This window comes from Lissotriton helveticus, chromosome 11 (assembly GCF_964261635.1).
Source record: "Lissotriton helveticus chromosome 11, aLisHel1.1, whole genome shotgun sequence".
In the NCBI taxonomy this organism is placed as follows: Eukaryota; Metazoa; Chordata; class Amphibia; order Caudata; family Salamandridae; genus Lissotriton; species Lissotriton helveticus.
In genome coordinates this window covers 1,069,473,664-1,069,488,560 of record NC_136072.1, presented here as the reverse complement: position 1 = coordinate 1,069,488,560, position 14,897 = coordinate 1,069,473,664, and the positions used below count along the sequence as shown (strand labels likewise).

Genomic DNA, 14,897 nt, shown 5'->3' with positions numbered 1-14,897 from the left:
AAGGAGCACGTGTTATCTGTATATAGACCCCAAAGGGGTTCTTCTTTTTGCCAGTACTCGTATTCCGCTCGATGGTCTATGTTTGAATAATTTGTTCGATTTTCAAAAACCAACCTCCATGCGGCTCGTACTGCTACCGTCTCATTCAACTTCTGCTTCTATCAATGGGAGTGCGGCAAACACTAATGTCTGGCTTCCATCAAAGGGCAAGTCCATCAAATTGGCTTGGACTTCCCCCGAAAAGCCAGTTGTACGTAACCAGACGTGGCGCCTCAAGGCCACTGTCGTTTAAAAAGTCCTACCCAGCGAATCGGTCGTATCCAACCCACACCGTATGGTGAATTTACAGCATCTCTCCTGTCCTTGACAGCCTGGGAGAGCACAGCCCGGGCCTCCTCTGGGACCTGTGGCAGCACCTGTGCAACTGTCTCCCAAAAGAGAGAAACAACCCAATAAGCATGCAGTATTCACCGACCACAACGCCAGACTCGAGGAAGAAAACCTCTTCTTCCAAAATGATTCCAGTCTCTTGGATTCCCTGTCCGGAGGGGCGGAAGGGAATGCACCCTTGAAAGTAGAGGCCTGCACCACCAAACTTTCTGGGGTGGGGTATTGGCTAAGGAACTTTGGGTCGCCTGGTGCTTGGTAATCGCAGTGTGCAATCTTCCTGTTCACAGGAGCCCCTGTGCTAGGCTTGGACCAAGTTCCTAGTAGGACGTGCGTAAGTGCCTCATTAAAGGGCAAAATGGGTTCAGAGGTGGAAGCCCCAGGCTGAAGCACTTCAGTTAGAGATTAGTACTGACCTGCACTGAGAGCAGTTCCAGTCCAAGGACCTCAGCTGCCCTCTTAACCACCATAGCCTAGGACGCACTCTCCTCCATAGCCACTGTAGGTGGAGAGAGCATGCCAGTGTCTGGAGAGGTATCCAGACCACTGGCTTCCCCAAGTTCCCCATACCAGTCCATAGTCTCCTCAGAGACATCCTGGTTTTCTAGAGGGTCTCCAGACTCCTCCCATTCCTCCCCTGAGCCTAGTACTTCCACAAAGTGCTCAGGCGACAACATAGAACCCCTGGGTTCTGCCAACATTGGAATGGGCATCGTACAACGCCGTTCCTGCTTGGTATAGTCGGGGATGAGGATGGGACTTGCTCCACCGACAGCCGCCGGTGACGCCGCTGGCACCGACTTCGGGTTCGACACCGGGGAAGCGTCAAACCGGATTCGAGATCGGATCCCTAAAGCCCCACCGGCGCCGTGGAGGAAACCGACAGCGTCGAACCCGATGGGGCCCCATCCGACCCCGCGGGGCCAGAGGACTCACCAACGGGGTAGTTCAGCTCAAATTTGCCGTGCATGGCCTCGTAAAAATCCTTAATTTGAGCGGTGGTCGCTCCGGCTCCCGGATATGGTCGGAGGCGCGAAGTCGACTCTGATTCTGGCTCTTGTTTTGGCTCTGCAGAACCGTTCCTAGAGCATCAGAGCTCCTTACATCTTTCGACTACGGACGCTAGTTAAGGTGAAGTCAAAGTCTGCTTGGACTTCTTATTGTGCCTTTTCCCCGAGTGTCCAGATGCCCTCGAATAGGAGGAAGAGGACTTAGGGCTCCGTGAGGGATCGATCCCGCGACCTCCTCTTCTTCGAACGGGATTGTGACCTCCTCCAAATCTCGCTCAATGGTGTGGACTGCCGGGCAGCAAGCAACTTCAACGCCCGCTCCCTCAAGGTCTTCGGAGCAATCGCCCGTCAGTCTGAACATGACTTCGAATCGTGGTGGCATTCAAGACACCACAGACATACGCGGTGGGATCGGTAACCGACATCGAGCGGGAAAAAGTCCTGTTCGGTTTAAAACCGGTTTTCCTACCCGACATCCCTTGCACATCAAGTCCTCAAAAATATCGACAAAGGTCGAGAAAAAAGCCTGCCAAAAGGCGGCAGAGGGGTAGCTCATCCCGATTTAGCGCTTAACTGGCATAGAAGAACCAGTTACTTACCTTCGGTAACGCTTTTTCTGGTAGATACAGTATCTGCCTGTGGATTCCTCACCTTGTGAATATCCCCCTTGCGTCAGCAATGTTTAGAAAATTCTTTGTAGCACACCGGCGTAGACGACGTCATAGGAGCACGGCATTGCGCGCGACTCCGTCTGACGTCACCGACTCCATATTAGGCCTAAGTCGGCGTGATGATGTCAGTTCCGCCCTTTTTTCCGTGCCTTCGAGGCACCCGGACGGACCAATGACAGTAGATATATACGAATACATTGTACACAATACATACATTTCAAAATTACACACCCATAGTGTGCAGCCAAGGTGAGAAAACCTTTTTCAAACATATACATAAATATACAAAAATGTACATAAACAGGTAAAGCAGAGTGGACAACGGGGAGGCGGGTGGGTCAGTGAGGAATCCACAGGCAGATACTGAATCTACCAGAAAAAGCGTAAGTAACTTGTTCTTCTGATAGATACATCTGATAGTGGATTCCTCACCTTGTGAATAGAGTCCCACAGCAGTCCCCACTCCCGGAGGAGGGTGTCCACTCTGCTATACCAGGAAATCTTGGAGGACAGAGCGCGCAAAGTGGCCGTCCCTCCTCACCTCGGTATCCAAGCAGTAATGCTTCGCGAAAGTGTGGAGGGAGGCCCAAGTCGCGGCTCTGCAAATGTCCTCAACAGGTACACCTCTAGACAATGCAGAAGTAGCAGACTTTGCCCTGGTAGAGTGAGCTCTTATACCCTCAGGAGGGTCCTTACACGCCAGAGAGTAGCAGATCTTGATGCACATAATTATCCACCTGGAAAGTGTGCGCTTGTGCACCGCTCTACCCTTCCGGCAACCAGCAAAACCAACAAACAGCTGGTCATCCATTCGAAAGTCTCTTGTTCTATCAAGATAAAAGGACACCGCCCTCTTAGGGTCCAGAAGGTGCAGTCTCTCCTCCTCCTTGGAAGGGTGAGGGGGAGGATAAAAGGAAGGAAGGGTAATAGATTGACCTAGATGGAAGGGAGATACCACCTTAGGCAGAAAAGCAGCCCTGGTCCTAAGAACCATTCGATCAGCATGAATGGTCGGGAATGGGGGCTTGGAACTTAGAGCTTGAAGCTCACTTACCCTCCTTGCCGTGGTGATCGCAACTAGGAAGACCGCCTTAAAAGACAAAAGCCTCATGGGACACTTGTGTAAGGGTTCGAAGGGAGAACCCATCAAGAATGTTAAGACAAGATTTAAGTCCCATTGAGGCACGACAAATGGAGAAGGAGGGAACTTATTAGTGAGGCCCCTCAGAAACCTCAAAACCACTGGAGATTTAAAAAGAGACGGCTGATCCGGCAAACAGAGAAATGCCGACAAAGCCGAAAGGTAACCTTTGACTGTGGCAACAGCAAATCCTTGCTGCGCCAAAGAAAGAGCAAACTGTAAAATATCGGACAAGCGAGCCCTCAAAGGGTCAATAGACTTCTCCCTACACCAAACAACAAATTTAGACCACCTATACGAATAGATGGACTTGGTGGAGTCACGCCTGGCCGAAAGAATGACATCCACCACATCGTGTGGGAGAGAAAAGGAATTCAGGTTGCCCCGTTCAATCTCTAGACATGAAGGTGTAATGTCTGGAGGTGGGGGTGTAGAACCTGCCCCTCCATCTGAGAGAGGAGATCTGCCCTGAAAGGGAGACGGAGCGGCGGGTTAGAGGAGAGGTGGAAAGATCCGTGTACCACACCCTTCTTGGCCAATCCGGGGCGACCAATATGACTTGGGCCCGGTCCTGGCGAATCTTCCTCAGAAACCGAGGAATCAAGGGTATGGGACGAAACGCGTAAAGGAGTTGACCTCCCCAACTCAACTGAAGCGCGTCCCCCAAAGCTCCTTGCATCGGATACTGGAGGCTGCAGAATGACAGGCAGTGAGCATTCTTGCGAGTGCCGAACAGGTCCACCCGAGGAGTCCCTCACATCTGAAAGATGTCGTGAACAACCTCTGGATGGAGCCTCCACTCGTGGTCGGCTGAGAACTGCCGACTGAGAATGTCTGCACATAGGTTCAGAACTCCGGCCAGATCATTTGCCATCAGACAAATCTGGTGGTCCTGAACCCAGGACCAGAGACGCAGAGCCTCTCTGCAGAGACACTGCGACCCTACTCCTCCCTGCTTGTTGACATATCACATCGCGGTTGTGTTGTCCGTCAGGACTTGAACCGACTGACCACGAAGGGAAGGGAGGAAGGCCTTGAGCGCCAGACGTATCGCCCGCAACTCTAGAAGGTTGATGTGAAGCAACCTTTCCTCTGGAGACCAAAGACCTTTGACCTCCAAATCCCCCAGATGAGCACCCCATCCTAGAGTGGATGCATCCGTTATCACTGTGGCCACCGATGGAGGTAGTTGAAAAGGCTTTCCTTGTGACAGATTGCCTTCCATGCTCCACCAAGACAGATCCGCTGCAGTTTCTCTGGAGATCCTCACTGACTCCCTGAGATCTCCGTTGTGCTGATACCACTGCCTGCAGAGGCACCACTGGAGTGCCCTCATGTGCCAGCGTGCATGGTTGACCAACAGAATGCAGGAAGCCATCAGACCGAGCAGACAAAGGACCCTCAGGACTGGAACAACCGCTCCATTGTAGAATAAAGGAATCAATTCCTGTATGTCGCGAATCCATTGAGGAGGAGGGAATGCACGACACACAGTAGTGTCCAGTACCGCACCTATGAACAGGTTGCGCTGGGAGGGCACCAGGTGAGACTTGGGTACATTTATCGAAAAACCCAACTTGTGCAACAACTGAGTTGTCTCCTGCAGATGATGGAGCACCTTCTCCGGCGACTCCGCTTTGCTCAGTCTGTCGTCCAGATACGGAATACAGGTATCCCCGACCTCCTGAGATGTGCTGCCACCACTGCCATTACCTTGGTGAAAACTCGAGGCGCAGTAGTAAGACCAAACGAAAGGACCGCAAACTGGTAGTGTTGCAACCCCACCGTAAAACGGAGATACTTTCTGTGCGACTTCAGGATGGGGATGTGGAAATAAGCATCCTGCAAGTCGATCGACACCATCCAGTCTTCTTCCAACAGCGCTTGAAGAACCTGCGCAAGAGTGAGCATCTTGAACTTTTCCTGTTTCAGATACAAGTTCAAGAACCGGAGATCCAGGATTGGACAAAGTTTGCCATCCTTTTTGGGGATCAGGAAATACCGGTAGTAGCACCCCTGACCCCTCTCCTGCTCCGGAACCACCTCTATCGCACCCTTTCTGAACAGTGCCAGGACTTCTTCCTGCAGGAGAAACAGGTGGTCCTCCGAACAATAACCTTGGCAAGGAGGGTAATTGGGAGGGAACTCCTGAAAAGGCAGAGCATACCCATTTTCTACGAGATTGAGAACCCAAAGATCTGATGTAACCGATTCCCAATCCCGTAGAAAATGAGTAAGCCGACCCCCTACCGGACCCACATGATCCGGAATGGTGGACCTAGGGCTGCTTTGCTGTTGTAGGTGGGGGGTGGGTATTAGTGGAGGAAGTAGAGGAGGAGGAGGCTTGACGTCCATGGGCACGACCCCTTTGTCTCCCTCTGTATGACTTGTACAAAGGGTTCTGTTGTTGCTGCTGTTGTTGGCTTTGTTTAAAGGGACGAAAAGTGGACCTCCCAAACCCCCTGTACTTCCTGGTGGAAGAGCCTCGAGTTTGCAGGCCAAAGACCTAGCCGTCGCCCGGCTATCTTTGAACCTCTCCAATGCCGCATCCGCTTTCTTTCCAAAGAGGCCAGTGCCGTCAAAAGGCAAATCCATAAGAGCTGAAAACTCAGAAGATTTTAGCCAAGCGGCTCTTCTGGTGGCCACTGAAGAACCCATTATCCTAGCCACAGAGTCCGCCGTGTTCATGGCACTCTGAATAACCTGGCGGGCTGCTGCCTGAGTGTCAGAGACAACCTCATTGAAGTTCTTTCTATCTTCCTCCGGAAGCTTAGATGACAATTGCTTAACCGACTCCATTAAGGCATGTACATATCTGCCCAGTAGGCAAGTAGCATTCGTAGACTTCAGAGCCATGCTACCTGAGGAGAAAACGTTTTTAGCAGTTTGATCCAATTTCTTTGAGTCTTTATCTCCAGGTACCTGGGGAAAAGAGCCTGCTGACCTGTTCGAACAAGCGGCTTGCACCACCAGACTTTCCGGCGAAGGATGGGAAGTCAAGAACTCAGGGTCACATGGTGCCACCCTATATCGTCTCGCCATTGACCTGGACACCGCAGGAGCAGACAAAGGCTTTTTCCAGACTTCCAAAATTGGTTCAGTCGGAACCTAAGTGAATGGCAGAGTCGGCTCAACAACTGAGGAAGGCGAATGCAAAACCTCCCCGAGGATATTAGACTTGAACTCCACTGTAGGCAAAGTCAACTTTAGCAGCTCAGCAGCCTTTTTAATAACCACATGGTATGGCGCCACATCCCTAGAGGGTGCATCAGAAACTGCAGGCAACCCCCATTCTGGAGAAAGTTCTAGGCTACTAGCACTATGGAGATCCACAAATAAATCCTCCTCCTGAAGTTCCCCTTCCTCCACCTCAGGGTCCTCATATTCCTTCTCCTCCAGGAGACGCTGGGCTCTATGCCTCGACCACTCCAGACGAATCAAAGTCGTTGGGTCCGGTAATGACTCCGACTGAGTCGGAGCCGGCGTCGAACAAGGAACCGGAACAGCTGGAGGATGGGAAGCCGGAACCGGCGTCGAGCTCCGATCCGAATCCCGAGGTCGCTCCGGAGCAGGCGAAGCCGTGTGAGGAGTCAATGACCTCGGCGGCGCCGTACCGAGCCAATGTGGATTTGGCGTCGGCATAAACGGCAGAAAAGGCGCCGGAGAATAAGCATGAGGGACACCCTAGTTAAACGACAATGGACCCATGGGACCCGCAAGTGCTCCAGAGGGGTACATTGCCCTCGCATAGACGCCAAACATGGCTTTAAGGAAATGCAAGGGGTCCGGAGCAGGACCAGGAAAGGGAGGGTACAAACCAATGGCTGCTCCGAAGGAGGTTGCTTCGGATTCGGCTCCTCTTGACCCTCTGGGTTATCCACCGGAGTCGATGCCCGAGGAATCTCCACGTCTTCTTCATGCTCCGAAGACTGACAATCCAGCTCCGGATCCGGAGAATTCTCTCGAGATCGTACAGGCAAGGCACCACCTTCAGGCTCACAAACAGGAGAAGAAGACACAAAATCCCTTTGATGTCTTCGAGAAGAAGACTTCCCCTTCGAGTCCGATGACCCAGAATGATGCCTTGAACTATGCTTCTTCCTCTTGTGTTTTTTCTTCGAGGAACCCGAAGCATGTCCCGAAGCCGACCTCAACGCCGACTCCGACCGGGCCCTCGACCTCGATCTCAACTTCGATCTTGACTTCGATCTTGACTTCGGCTTCGATCTCGAGCGTCTGGACTTTGACCTCGAAGATCTCTTGGCTTCTTTACCTTTCACCTTTGCCAGCAGAAGTTTTGCCTCCCGTTCTCGCAGAGCCTTAGGGTTCATCTTAAAGCACGATCGATAGTGTTTAACATCATGGTCAGAACCCAGACACCACAAACAATCGTCGTGTGGATCTGTGATAGACATCATCCGGGCACACGAGCCGCACTGCTTAAATCCCGTCTTCTTTGACGACATCTTCGACGAAGAACAGAAACACAGTAACCCACAAATAGTAACAAAGTCACTATCTGAATCACAGAAGATCCCAGAAACCGTTAGCGTTGACGACGTGGAAAAAAGGGAACTGACGTCATCACGCCGACGTAGGCCTAATATGGAGTCGGTGACGTCAGACGGAGTCGCGCGGGATGCCGTGCTCCTTTGACGTCGTCTATGCCGGCGTGCTACAAAGAATTTTCCGAACATTGCTGGCGCAAGGGGGATATTCACAAGGTGAGGACTCCACTGGCAGATGTATCTATCAGAAAGAAAAGAACTGATGTCCACGCGCCTGGGTGGTACCTAGGTAGGCACCTTGACGTCATAACCGACGCTACCGATGCTATCGGGGATATCAACGTCACGCGGAGCTTAATGGAGCCATCCGATGTCGCCCGCAAGGGGGTATTGAACAGTAAAAGTTTCCGGATCCAGCCCGACGCCTGGGATATTAAAAGGTAAGGAATCTGCAGCTAGAAGTCTCTATCAGATATCTGACTTCATTTGCTCTGATGTTCAAAGAGCCTTCCACGTGGTTCACCACCAGGAAAAAGTCCTGGCGGTCCAGCCATTTCTAGGGCACTGTGCCACCTGGCACAGTGTCTGTGAGCAACTGCACCAGCTTTCCCTTGATATTTGCAAGGAAGGCATTTAAAGCCAAGTGGATGGCCCTCAGCTAAAGAAGGTTGCAGGAGGCTTTAAGTCCCAGCAGCCTCAGAGTCAACCTCACTCAAATCCAGGACCGAGGCTGAAAGATTGAGATCATGACTTGAATGTCCTAGACTATTTACTAGGGAAAAGGCACAAGAAAGAAGCTGGTCCAGAATAGCTCTGATGAAGGGGAGCATCTGAGAGGGAGTCAGGTGTGACTTTGTCTCATTGATAGTAAACCCAAGGATGACAGGAGGTTCGCCGCAGGGGTGGCTGATGACTGCCTGGGGCAAGAATGCCTTCAACAGCCAGTCTCTGAGGTAAGGGAATACAGGCAGCCCTGACCTCTGAAAGTGTGCTGCTAGGACCGCCATCACTTTTGTGAACACCTGAGGGGTGTTGTGAGGCCCAAGGGTTCTACAGCAAACTAAAAATGCTCCTGTTCCACGATGTACCGCAGGTAGCGCTGATGGGCCTGCAGGACAGGTATATGGAATTAGGCATCCAGCAAGGCCAGTACCACCATCCAGTCTCCAGGGTCGAGAAGAACAAGTTACTTACCTTCGGTAACGCTTTTTCTGGTAGATACAGTATCTGCCTGTGGATTCCTCACCTTGTGAATATCCCCCTTGCGTCAGCAACATTCGGAAATTCTTTTCGTAGCTACGCGCCGACGTGGACTTGGACGTCATAGAGACATGGCATCGCTCGCGACCCCGCTGACGTCATCGACGCCCATAATAGGCCCACGCTGGCGTGATGACATCAGCTCCGCCCTTTTTTCCGTGCCTTCGAGGCACACGGACGGACCAATGACAGTATATATATACATAGTATACACAGTACACAATAGTCAAGGTAACACACACAGTGTGAAGCAAATGTAAGAAAACATTTGAAATAACACATTAACCTTGACCATAAAACAAATACAATACAGTTACTCTGGTATAGAAGAGTGGACAACGGGGAGGCGGGTGGGTCAGTGAGGAATTCACAGGCTGATACTGTATCTATCAGAAAAAGCGTTACCGGAGGTAAGTAACTTGTTCTTCTGATAGATACATCTGCCAGTGGATTCCTCACCTTGTGAATAGATTCCCACAGCAGTCCCCACTCCCGGAGGAGGGAGTCCACTCTTCTATACCAGAAAATCCTGGAGGACAGAACGCACAAAGTGGCCGTCCCTCCTCACCTCGGTATCCAAGCAGTAATGCTTTGCGAAAGTGTGGAGGGAGGACCAAGTTGCGGCCCTACAAATATCCTCTACAGGAACACCTCTAGACAAAGCTGAGGTTGACGACTTAGCTCTTGTAGAATGAGCCCTTATACCCTCTGGAGGTTCCTTACCGGCCAAAGAGTAGCAGATCTTTATACAAAGGATGATCCATCTTGAAAAAGTTCTTTTATGAACCGCTCTTCCTTTTTTGCAGCCAGCAAACCCAATGAAGGGCTGGTCATCCACACAACAGTCTTTAGTTCTGTCCAGGTAAAAGCTCACCGCCCTCCTAGAGTCCAGACGGTGTAACCTCTCCTCCTCCTTGGAAGGGTGTGGTGGAGGATAAAAGGTAGGGAGGGTAATGGATTGTCCTAGGTGGAAGGGAGTCACCACCTTAGGGAGAAAAGCAGCCCTGGTCTTAAGAACCATTCGTTCAGCATGAATGGTCAAGAATGGGGGCTTGGAACTAAGAGCTTGAAACTCACTTACCCTTCTTGTCGAGGTAATTGCAACCAGGAAGATTGTCTTAAAAGTCAAAAGCTTCACAGGATACTTGTGTAAGGGCTCAAAGGGAGCACCCATCAAGTATGTTAAGACAAGCTTTAAGTCCCATTGAGGCACAATAAAGGGAGTAGGAGGGAATTTATTAGTGAGACCCTTCAAAAATCTTAAAACTACAGGAGATTTGAAAAGAGACGGCTGGTCCGGCAAACATAGAAACGCCGACAAAGTCAAGAGATAACCCTTGACTGTGGCAACAGCAAGCCCTTGCTGCGCCAAAGAGAGAGCAAACCGGAGAATATCAGATAAATGGGCTTTCAAAGGGTCTACAGACTTCTCTCCACACCAGGTGGCAAATCTAGACCATCTGTATGAATAAATGGACTTAGTGGAGTCACGTCTAGCTGAAAGAATGACATCCACCACATCGTGTGGGAGAGAAAAGGAGTTCAGGTTGCCCCGTTCAATCTCCAAGCATGAAGGTGTAATGTCTGGAGGTGGGGGTGTAGAACCTGCCCCTCCATCTGAGAGAGGAGGACTGCCCTGATAGGGAGACGGAGCGGCGGGTGAGAGGAGAGGTGGAGAAGATCTGTGTACCACACCCTTCTTGGCCAATCCGGGGCGACCAATATGACTTGGGCCCGGTCTTGGCGAATCTTCCTCAGAACCCGAGGAATCAAAGGTATGGGAGGAAACGCGTAAAGGAGTTGTCTTCCCCAACTCAACTGAAAAGCGTCCCCCGAGGCTTCTTGCATCGGATACTGGAGACCGCAAAAAGACGGGCAGTGAGCATTCTCGTGAGTGGCGAACAGGTCCTCCCGAGGAGTTCCCCACATCTGAAAGATGTCGTGAACTACCTCTGGATGGAGCCTCCACTCGTGGTCGGGCAAGAACTGCCGACAGAGTGTCCGCACAACCGTTCAGAACCCCGGCCAGATGATTTGCCATCAGATAAAACTGATGGTCCTGAACCCAGGACCAGAGACGCAGAGCCTCCCTGCTGGGACACTGCGACCCCACTCCTCCCTGCTTGTTGATATACCACATCGCGGTCGTGTTGTCCGTCAGGACTTGGACTGACCGACCGCGAAGGGAAGGGAGGAAGGCCTTGAGCGCCAAACGTATCGCCCGCAATTCCAGAAGGTTGATATGAAGCAACCTTTCCTCTGGAGACCAAAGAACCTTGACCTCCAGGTCCCCCAGATGAGCACTGCGGAGGCACCACTGGAGTGCCCTCATGTGCCAGCGTGCATGGTTGACCAACAGAATGCATGAAGCCATCAGACCGAGCAGGCGAAGGACCTTCAGGCCTGGCACGACCGCTCCATTGTAAAATAAAGGAATCATTTCCTGAATGTCGCGAATCCTTTGAGGAGGAGGGAATACACGACATACAGTTGTGTACAGTACAGCACCTATGAACAGGATGCCCTGGGAGGGCACCAGGTGAGACTTGGGTACATTTATCGAAAAACCCAACCTGTACAACAACTGGGTTGTCTCTTGCAGATGATGGAGCACTCTCTCTGATGACTCTGCTTTGATCAGCCAGTCGTCCAAATAGGGGAATACTGGAATCCCCGACCTTCGGAGATGAGCTGCCACCACCGCCATCACCTTGGTAAAGACTCGAGGCGCAGTAGTAATTCCAAAAGGAAGGACCGCAAACTGATAGTGTTGCGACCCCACCGTAAAACGGAGATACTTCCTGTGCGACTTCAGGATTGGGATGTGAAAATACGCATCCTGCAAGTAGAGCGACACCATGCAGTCTTCTTTCAGCAGCGCTTGAAGAACCTGAGCAAGGGTGAGCATCTTGAACTTCTCTTGTTTCAGATAGAGATTCAAGATCCTGAGATCCAGGATTGGACGAAGTCTGCCATCCTTCTTGGGAATCAGGAAATACCGGGAGTAGCATCCCTGACCCCTTTCCTGCTCTGGGACCACCTCTATCGCACCCTTTCTTCATAGAGTCTGCACTTCCTCCTGTAGAAGCCACAGATGTTCTTCCGTGCAAAAACCTTGGCAAGGAGGGTAATTGGGAGGAAATTCCCAAAAGGGAAGGGCATACCCATTTTCTACGAGATTGGGAACCCAAAGATCCGATGTAACCGATTCCCAATCCCGTAGAAAGTGGGTAAGCCGACCCCCCACCGGACCCGCATGATCCTGAATGGCGGATCTAGGGCTGCTTTTCTGTGGCTGGGGGGTTGGAGGAGGTGGAGGAGGAAGAAGCCTGACGTCCACGATGACGAGCTCTTTGCTTTCCCCTGTAAGACCTGTACAAGGGATTCTGCTGCTGCTGTTGTTGTTGCTGCTGCTGACCTTGTTGATAATTGTGAAAGGAAGAGCGTCCAAAACCTCTGAATCTCCTGGCCGAAGAACCTCTGATCTAGAGACCTAAAGATTTGGCAGTAGCTCTACTGTCTTAAACCTCTCTAAGGCAGTATCGGCCTTTTTGCCAAAGAGACCAACACCATCGAATGGCAGATCCAATAAAGCCGCTTGGAGATCTGCGGAAAAGTCTGATGATTTTAGCCAAGCCGATCTTCTCGTGGCAACCGCAGTGCCCATGATGCGAGCCACAGAATCAGCAGTGTCCAAACCGCTTTGTATTACCTGACGTGCCGCTGCTTGAGCGTCAGACAAAACTTCCTCAAAATCACTCCTACTTCCATCAGGGATCTTAGGAGCCAAAGAACGCATTGAATCCATAAGTGCGTGCACATATCTCCCCATGAGACAAGTGGCATTAGTGGACTTCAATGCCATACTTGCCGAGGAGAAAGTCTTTTTGGCCACCTGATCCTGTTTCTTGGCCTCCTTATCCCCAGGCACTTGGGGAAACGCACTCAAAGACTTCTTTGAACATGCTGCCTGAATGACCAGGCTCTCAGGAGAAGGATGAGATGTTAAAAAGGCAGGGTCTTCTGGTGCAACCCTGTATCGTCTTGCCACACTTTTGGAAACAGCCGGAGAGGTTAGAGGCTTTTACCACGAATCCGGCTCCTCCACAGGCACAGATTCCCCTTCCACCAGAACTTCTTCTTCCTCTCGGGCCGGGGACGGCGCCGGAGACGGATTGGAAGCCGGAGTCGGCGACTGCACCTGCGACTCCGAAGGCGAAACCTCACCTTCCTGATTCAAAGTTTCCTGCGGAGGGATCACCTTCGATCGAACCTTCTTAGGCGACTTCGATCTTGAGTCCGACTCCTTACCCGAGTGACATCAGGACTCATGTCTCCTCTTCTTATGCTTCTTTCTTGATTTTGAAGCATGTTCCGTAGAGGACTTCGAGGTAGACTCCTCTCGAGTTCTGGATCTTGACTTCGACCTCGACCTCGCCCTTCTCGAACGAGACCGTGAAGACTTCCTACCTTTGTCAGCCTTCAACTTCGCCACCAGGAGCTTGGTTTCTCTTTCCCTCAGGGCCTTCGGGTTCATCTTTCGACAAGATGAACAACCATCCACATCATGGTCAGAGCTTAAGCACCATAAGCAGTCCTCATGCGGGTCCGTGATGGACATCATTTTCCCGCATTCCCTGCAGGGCTTGAAGCAGTCTTCCTTGCTGACATTGTCACGAAACAAAGAAGCAGAAAGACGAAGGAAATAGCAACAAAGTCACTAGAAAGCTACTGAGATTCCCTGAAACCGTTAGCGTCGACGAGGCGGAAAAAAGGGAACTGATGTCATCACGCCGGCGTGGGCCTATTATGGGCGTCGGTGACGTCAGCGGAGTTGCGAGCGATGCCGTGTCTCTATGACGTCCAAGTCCACGTCGGCGCGTAGCTACGAAAAGAATTTCCGAATGTTGTTGACGCAAGGGGGATGTTCACAAGGTGAGGAATCCACTGGCAGATGTATCTATCAGAAGAGAAAAGACCTGGGCTAGTGTGAGCATTTTGAATTTCACCTTCTGGAAGAAGTCGTTAAGAGGGAGCAAGAGTAAAATAAAACAAATGCCTCGGACCGTCTAGGGCCGCAGAAAGGAGTGGGCATAACAACTAGGTCCCACTTCTAGTGATGGCACCCTCTCAATAGCCTCTTTTGCCAAAACATCTTGCTCTTCCTGCCACAAAATGGAGGAATGGTCCTCTCTCAGTCACTGGGAGGATGGTGGAAGGTGTGACAGCAAGAGACTAAAGAGTAGGGCATGTCCTCATTGAACAATCAGCAGGAACTACTTGTCTGATGTAATAGCCTGCTAACCTGGGAAGAAACATCGAATCCTGCCTCCCATTGGATGGCTGTGCTCCACTAAGGCACAAAAAGGGAGATTGGCAGGTGGGGATGCAGCAAGGAAGGTAGTGGACTGGATGGTCAGGTGACCTTAAACGTGGGCACCATGGTCTTGACTGTGATTCTGTTGGGCACCTTACGGAGGTTGAACTGACTTATAGAATGGGTAGCTCTGCCAAAGCCATGAAAACAGTGGTATAGCCCAGGGAGCATGCCATGGCCTGCTATCCTTGAACTGCTCAAGATTGGAGTCTGCCTTATCCCCAAACAGGCGAGTCCCATCAACGGCATGTCCATGAAGGATGACTGGATGTTGCCTGAAAAAAGTGGTGGACCACAGCCAAGTGTGGTGAAAATGGAAACACTGGTACCAATGGGTCGTCTGATGGATCGATGGTGTCCAAGTCACAACAAATTCTAAACATATCCGCGTCATAACCATCCTGAATAGCGTGGGCGAGGGCAGGTCGGAGATATTCAGGGACGCCAGGGAGGACTTGTGGCACCGAATCCCAAAGTACCTGGAAATAGCGCCCCTGCAGGCAACTGGCATTTACAGATCAAATCACCAAGCTGATGGACAAG

General features: G+C 51.3%; 1 protein-coding gene across 2 annotated transcripts in view; it reads right to left on the bottom strand.

The window, feature by feature from the left end:
- DNAH10 (dynein axonemal heavy chain 10) overlaps window positions 1-14,897 on the bottom strand; it is a 2,445,728-nt gene that overhangs the window by 384,094 nt on the left and 2,046,737 nt on the right. The gene's annotated exons all lie outside the window — the stretch shown is intronic.